Raw genomic sequence first — 7,521 nt, forward strand, 5'->3', positions numbered from 1 at the left:
TGAAAAGGGAAATAGATGATGATATAGAGCATCATGTTTTGCTTCACCTTCCTGGGGGTTACCTAATACAGTTTGAATGTGATTCGGAGCTTCCACCCCACTATTATAAGAATACTTTTCTTTCCATCTTGGAGCATGTCAGTTTTCCATGTTAAGTTCGACAACCACAGGGTTCTACTCAGTCACTAGAACAGTCCTAGAGCTTCTGCCTATTAGAGAGAAAAAAATCAGAGAAGCAGATGAGTCCCCCTCAGTGTCTTGTTCTCTGCTGTTGTTATTGCTGTTGCTGTCAGTGGTGCCTCTGGTGAGACCTCAGAGCCTGGGGCAGAGCTTGTCCAAGGAAGAAAGTGCTTCCAGGACAGAGATGGGGGTTGTGGTCAGGGAGAGAGGGGAGAAGAGGACCCTTTTGCAGCCCCTGCAGGGGTTGCTGCAGGCCATGGTGACCTCAGCTCCCAGTGCCTTGGCCTACTGGCCCTGAACCATTTCAGATCCTGTGAACACAAGCACGTGCACACACCCAGAGTCACCCCCAGGGACAGAGGGCTGCCAACCTGAAGCCACATGTATTCTGGGAAGCAGCATCTATCTCTCCTCGGGGACCTCGCCCTCCTAAGCAAGGAAGTTCCTCTGTCTTCTGTTCCACGGCCAGCTCTGTCCCCAGGATGAATGGCATCTCTCTGTGGAGACTAATGGAGAATATTACTTCACTCTGGTACACATTTGACAAGCAAGTGGTTAGATCAATGCCACAGAGCCCGCTCAGTAAATACTTGATGCTGATTGTACCAGACACTGAAGGAATTGTCCATTCCGCACCGGTTGCCCCTCCTAAAAACTGCCTCTTCCTCCATTCTCGTCATGGTTCCCTAGACAGCTGCAAGGTTCTGGAACCATCTTGCCCTCCTGCCCACCATTGGACAGTAAGTTTCTTCCTGAGTGTTTCTGGGGACTTGCAACTGAGAAAGTCAGCGTTCTTCTGATGATGGAAACTGCCAAATGTCCAACTTAGGAGCTGGTGGCAGCTGTCAGGGAAAAAAGGGTGACTGTGCAGAGAGAAGAGGCAACAAGAGTCACAGGGCAGAAAGAAGCAGGAGAGATGGTGAGGGACCCCTCAGGGGAGTCTCTGGTTCTCATGATGTCTGACTTTCCTGTCGTTCTGGCAATAAAACCCTCTCTTTGTTTAAATGACTTTGCGTGCTTTATGTAAATCTGTCACCTTATAAACTAGGGGGACCAAGCAATTTATTGTCAAAATTAAGACATTTTAAGAATGAAAGGGGTGGCCGGGCACAGTAGCTCACACCTGTAATCCCAGCACTTTGGGAGGCCGAGGCGAGTGGATCACCTGAGGTCAGGAGTTCGAGACCAGCCTGGCCAAGATGTGAAATCCCGTCTCTACTAAAAATACAAAAGTTAGCCGGGCATGGTGGCCCATACCTGTAATCCCAGCTACTCGGGAGGCTGAGGCAGGAGAATCACTTGAACCCTAGAGGCAGAGGTTGCGGCGAGCCGAGATTGTGCCACTGCACTGCAGCCTGGGTGACAGAGCAAGACTCTGTCTCAAAAAAAAAAAAAAAAAAGGGTCATCCACTATGTATCCACAAAAATTAAAAATAAAATTTTTAAAAATAAAAGAATGAAAGGGGACATTACTAATAATTACTCTGGGATAACAGATGTAACCTGGAATGGTCTCAGACAAGCCAAACCTTTATGCACCCTACTTACAACTCACTGATCCAATCATGGGACAGTCAGTCTGTCCAACTCTACAGAGGTGCACAAGCGGGGCCCTGAAGAAGGAGGAAACATCTGACTGTGCGGGTATCTGGCTGGCAGCTGCAGAAACACGTGCCCTAATACCCATTCCTCTCTCCTTGCTGGCTGAGCACACTTTCATTGCACCTCCATAGGGAGGAAAACACCTTGTTCCAGACTGCTTCCAAAATTACGTCAGGTTCATATCGGGGAAAGCCCACAGATGAGCCACAGACTGGCTCCCATCCCAGTCATGGATCTCGGTGAGGACCACTTACTTCCCTGGACCTCAGCCAGAAAAAGGAGTGGTGAGGGTAGCTGTTGAATGACAGTGATATTGCCTCCATATGCTCTGTTCTTTTGTTTTAGATGCTACTGCGTCCCAAGCTACATCCTCTGTGAGTTTTTTTTTGGTTTTTTTTTTTTGAGACGGAGTCTTGCTGTGTCTCCCAGACTGGAGTGCAGTGGCGCGATCTCGGCTTACTACAAGCTCCACCTCCCAGGTTCATGCCATTCTCCTGCCTCAGCCTCCTGAGTAGCTGGGACTACAGGCGCCCGCCACCACGCTCGGCTAATTTTTTGTATTTTTAGTAGAGACAGGGTTTGTATTTTTAGTAGAGACAGGACTTTACCCCTGAAGAGCTATTGCTTTAAGGAGTATTGAGGGTAGAAAGATAACTATTAAGCTAGCTTGGCAAATTCCCCGACCAGTGTTACAACTCTTTTAGAATTTGTCTAGGATGGTCTCAATCTCCTGACCTCGTGATCCAGCCGCCTCGGCCTCCCAGAGTGCTGGGATTACAGGTGTGAGACTGCGCCCGGCCCCTCTGTGAGCTTTTAAAACCTTCTCCCAGCCTCCTGCATGACTTTGGCCATAAGCATCATTCCTCATCTGGGCTGAAACCAACAGGGAGTTCCTGAGGGTCGGGCAGCATTTGGTCATGAAGGGCAGGGATGCTCTGCCTCCTGCCATGGCTCTGGGGGAGCTCTGTCCTAGTTAGCAAACTAAGAGCCACTGGCAGGAGCTTGTTGATCTCAGGAAAGTCCACCGGTAGCCATGGGGTGCATGAGCCAGCTCCCCTCTGACCCAATTTGGTCATAGGTAGGTTCTCTGGGACTGATGGGAAGAAGGAGACATTGAGGAAGATGCCTAGGACATCTGGTGGAGTCTTGGCTGTTCCCTCTCCACTGTCCCTATCAGACTCCCAGCAAATGTGCACAGGGAGGGTGGGGATGGCTCCGTCTTCCAGGGTGACTTGGGGTGAGCATCCTGCAGCTCAGAAGCTGCATCCTGCAGGGCGAGTCCACCCATTTCCCTGGCTTCTCCAAACACCTCAGCCTCTTGGTCTCTATCCTTTGCCCTCTGCAAGAGAGGGAGGAAGGTGTGGTCAGCGTGGACTTTACCCCTGAAGGGCTATTGCTTTAAGGAGTGTTGAGGGTAGGAAGATATCTATTAAGCTAGCTTGGCAAATTCCCCGACCAGTGTTACAACTCTTTTAGAATTTGTCTAGCAGGTTTTCTGGTCTTTACTGAAAAGCCCCAAATAAAAATACAATGTAAGACAAGACAAGACAATACATTCCTTTCCATAAATTCCTCTTCTGGAAAGCCCCCCTTTCCCTCCCCCCCCCCAAAAAAATTTCTGGCTGGGCACAGTGGCTCACGCCTATAATCAATCCCAGCACTTTGAGAGGCCAAGGCAGGCAGATCATTTGAGCTCCAGAGTTCAAGACGAGCCTGGGCAACATGGTAAAACCCCATCTCTACTAAAAACTACAAAAATTAGCCAGGCGCGGTGGCAGGTGCCTGTAATCCCAGCTACTTGGGAGGCTGAGGCCAGAGAATTGCTTGAACCCAGGCAGCAGAGGTTGCAGTGAGCCTGGATCGCACCACTGCACTCCAGCCTGGGCAACAAAAATAAATAAATTAATTAATTAAATAAAAATAAAAACTTCTGTCCATTTGTCTATTCTCAGAGGGCATATGTCTTTTTCTGAACCTGGAAATAATGCAAAAAGTTCCGACAACTGGACAAAGGTCCATAGTCTGGACAATTCACATGTGCATGTCTGGGGCAGAAGACAGTTGATATAGAGGGCAAAGACACCCAGGTGCTGTCGTAAGAGATTGGTCTGAGTACAGAGACCCCTGTTCCATCGCTTATGGAGTCCCTTTAATGACTGTATCTGGGAATGAACATACCCAAGTCCCCTGAACACAGACTCTCCTGCCTCAGCCAGGCTGAGCGTTTTGGGACACGGCCTTCCTTCAACCCTCCTCTGCTCTAAAACCTCAGTGGCTTTTGACTGCCCCTCAATCATCCTTGCACCTCTAGGGCTCTGTCCTCTGATGTCCTACCCATGGAAATTGACCACGTCTTCCAAATCAAACCCTTGACTCCAGGCAGGCCAATATCTGTACTCTTAAGATTCCTTGCTCATTCCTGTCTCTAGCTACATGGAGCTCCCTGCCCCTTTAAAAATGTGCCTATTCTTCAAGCCAGACTCTTCCTTGGAGCCTTTCCTGATGACTTCAGCCCATGTTAATTTCATGTATTAGCCATAGGACTAATTTAACGCTTGATCTTATGCTGACACATTCTTGACTACTGTACTGGCCTATGGCTGCTCTTTCCAACTACTGAGTGTGCAGGACAGAAACTATCTTCTGCATGTTCATATCCACACGCCCCCACCCTGGTGCTTAGAATAGTACCAAACTTGTAGTAGGTGTTCAATAAACTCTTGTTAATCATTTGATTTCCATACTGAGTTGAATTGTTTTGGTTTCTTGTAGTGTTGCTGTATGCTAGTGGTTTCTAATCTTCTCAAATATGAGGATCTCCCCATGAGAAAAGTGGTATCTTGAGTATTGGTTAGACTGAGAAGACACATGATGATAAAAGGCTTTTATAAGACTTATCTTTTATTCATTCTCAACAAAGACTGCACACATTTGAGAAACAGTAGTGCCTATATATGTGAGAGAGAAAGGGTAGCCACTGAGTGCTGGAAAATGCTTGCTGCAGATGTGGTTCATGAACTCCTTGCTATAACAGTATAATAGAGATCTCATGGCTTCATGGCCCAAGATTGGGAACCAAAGGAGTATGCAATTCAACATAATCCTTGCAAGTACCTAATCCAGACATCTCTCCGCAGTTATCCAACCCTGATTGTGTTTACGATGTTTTGTGGGCCAAGTGCAGTGCCTCACACCTGTAATCATCCCAGCACTTTGGGAGGCTGAGGTGGGTGGATCACCTGAGGTCAGGAATTCAAGACCACGCCTGACCAACATGGTAAAACCCTCTCTACTAAAAGTACAAAAATTAGCCGGGCAATGGTGGCGGGCACCTGTGGTCCCAGCTACTCGGGAGGCTGAGGCAGGAAACTCACTTGAATACGGTAGACAAAGGTTGCAGTGAGCCAAGATCGCACCACTGCACTCCAGCCTGGGCCATAGAGTGAGACTCAGTCTCAAAAAAAACAAAAACAAAAAAAGATATTTTGTGAAACAAATGAATAGATACAACAGAAAACAAGAGGTTAGAGGAATTTCTGTGATCGCATAATGACTATAATGATGATATAATAATTAATAATATATTATTGAGCACTAGTTGCTAGGTGCTTTTGTCACTTTACCTGCTGTGTATTATTTAACCCTTACAGGATAATGATGAAGTATCATTATCCCCATGAGGAAACTGTGAGCAGGGGTCATTGTGGAAATGGAAGAAGGGGCTAAGTTTTGTATTTGGATAGATGAGGTACAAAACAGCACCAGCAGAGAAACGAAATGTGGTAGATCCATGAAATGAAATATTATCTAGCTATTAAAAGGAATTGAGGACTGATCCATGCTACAATAGAAATGAACCTCAAAACATTATGCTAGCTGGGCATGACGTTCATGCCTATAATCTCAATGCTTTGGGAAGCCAAAGTGGGTAGATTGCTTGGGGTGAAGGTAGGTGGATTGCTTGAGACCAGGAGTTTGAGACCAGCCTGGCCAACATGACAAAACCCTATCTTTACTAAAAATACAAAAATGAGCCAGTTGTGGCAGTACATGCCTATAATCCCAGCTTCTTGGGAGGCTGACGCATGAGAATTGCTTGAACCCAGGAGGTAGAGGTTACAGTAGGCTGAGATGGAGCCATTGCACTCCAGGCAACAAAACAAACCAACAGAAAACCATTTTGCTGAGTGAAAGAAGCCAGTCACAAAAGGCCACATCTTGTATGGTTCCATTTACATGAAATGTTCCAAACAGGTGAAGCCATAGAGGGAGGAGGCAGATCAGTGGTTGCAGGGACTGGGTCTGGGGAACGAGAAGTGACTGCTTAACAAGTGTTTAGGGTTTCCATGTGGGGTGATGAAAAGTTCTGGAACTAGATAGTGCTGATAGTTGCACAACACTATGCAGATACTTAATACCACTAAATTGTACAGTTGAAAACGAGTACATTTTATGTTATGTGCATTTTACCACAATTTACAACAAAAGTCAAAAAGAGCAACTACAGGCCAGGCACGGTGGCTCACGCCTTGCTGACCCTGAGCCAGCAACTGGGAGGCCAAGGTGGGTGGATCATGAGGTCAGGAGTTCAAGACTAGCCTGGCCAATATGGTGAAACCCCGTCTCTACTAAAAATACAAAAATTAGCCAGGCGTGATGGCAGGTGCCTATAATCCCAGCTACTCGGGAGGCTGAGGCAGGAGAATCGCTTGAACCTGGGAGGTGGAGGTTGCAGTGAGCCGAGATCACACCACTGCACTCTAGCCTGGGCAACAGAGCGAGACTCCATCTCAAAAAAAAAACAAAAAAAGAGCAACTACAGCCCATGTGGAAACAGGATCCCAGAGGCAGGGGTGACCATGCAGACAGAAGCTGGGAGACACAGGTGGGAGTGCTTCAGAATGTTTTCAGGCCTGGGCTGGGTACAGGAGTGAATGGCTCACTCCTGTAATCCCAGCACTTTGGGAGGCTGAGGTCAGGAGTTCGAGATGAGTCTGGCCAACATGGTGAAACCCCGTCTCTACTAAAAATACAGAAATTAACTGGGTGTGGTGATGGGCACCTGTAATCCCAGCTACTCGGGAGGCTGAGGCAGAAGGATCACTTGAACCCAGGAAGTGGAGGTTGCAGTGAGCCGAGATCTCGCTATTGCAGCCTGGGCGACAAGAGCAAAACTCCGTCTCAAAAAAAAAAAAAAAAAATGTCCTCAGGCCTGGAGTGAGAACTCAAGCCATGATCTCATGAGACAGGGCTGTCATCAGCCTTTGTGGGCATCTATATAAAGGATATACCGCTTTGTAAAAGGATCCAACACACTCTGATGAATGGAACCTGCTCACTCTGAGTCCAGGCATGGGTGATCTAAAGCAGCAGCTGCCCTCCAGCAGCCGGTCATCTGTCCTAGCTACACAAAACTCTAGCCATCTTCTCTGGTCATGGGACAGCACCCATGAGAAATTCCCCCAGCCCCCCAGTTCATTTGCCCCTGAAAGCAGACCATATGCCCACTTGCTTTTCTTCTCAGCAGCAACAGAGCAGATGTCCTTCCTCGGCGATCCTGCTTTCTAGAACCACTTTCTGTTATATCACAAAAATAGTGACTATTGCTGAGAAATTAGCCCACCTGTTCCTGAAGAGCTTCCAGGAGTCATGGTTGGGATATGCTGATTCCTAGGGGCACCAGGAGGGAGGAGGAGGCTGGTTCTCAGGGTCGGCAGAGGCTGCCACTCTGCCTGTGCC

General features: G+C 47.6%; 1 non-coding gene and 1 pseudogene across 1 annotated transcript; both read left to right on the forward strand.

Moving 5' to 3' along the window:
- The first annotated feature begins 2,466 nt into the window (after nt 1-2,466).
- Nucleotides 2,467-2,521, forward strand: LOC115897851 (annotated as a pseudogene).
- Nucleotides 2,522-3,238: 717 nt separating this feature from the next.
- On the forward strand, nt 3,239-3,300 carry LOC115897842. The gene has a single exon (XR_004057622.1). It is a non-coding gene; the product is annotated as a U7 small nuclear RNA (small nuclear RNA).
- The last annotated feature ends 4,221 nt before the right edge of the window (nt 3,301-7,521 follow it).

The sequence above is a fragment of the Rhinopithecus roxellana genome, chromosome 5 (genome assembly GCF_007565055.1).
Source record: "Rhinopithecus roxellana isolate Shanxi Qingling chromosome 5, ASM756505v1, whole genome shotgun sequence".
Lineage (NCBI taxonomy): Eukaryota > Metazoa > Chordata > Mammalia > Primates > Cercopithecidae > Rhinopithecus > Rhinopithecus roxellana.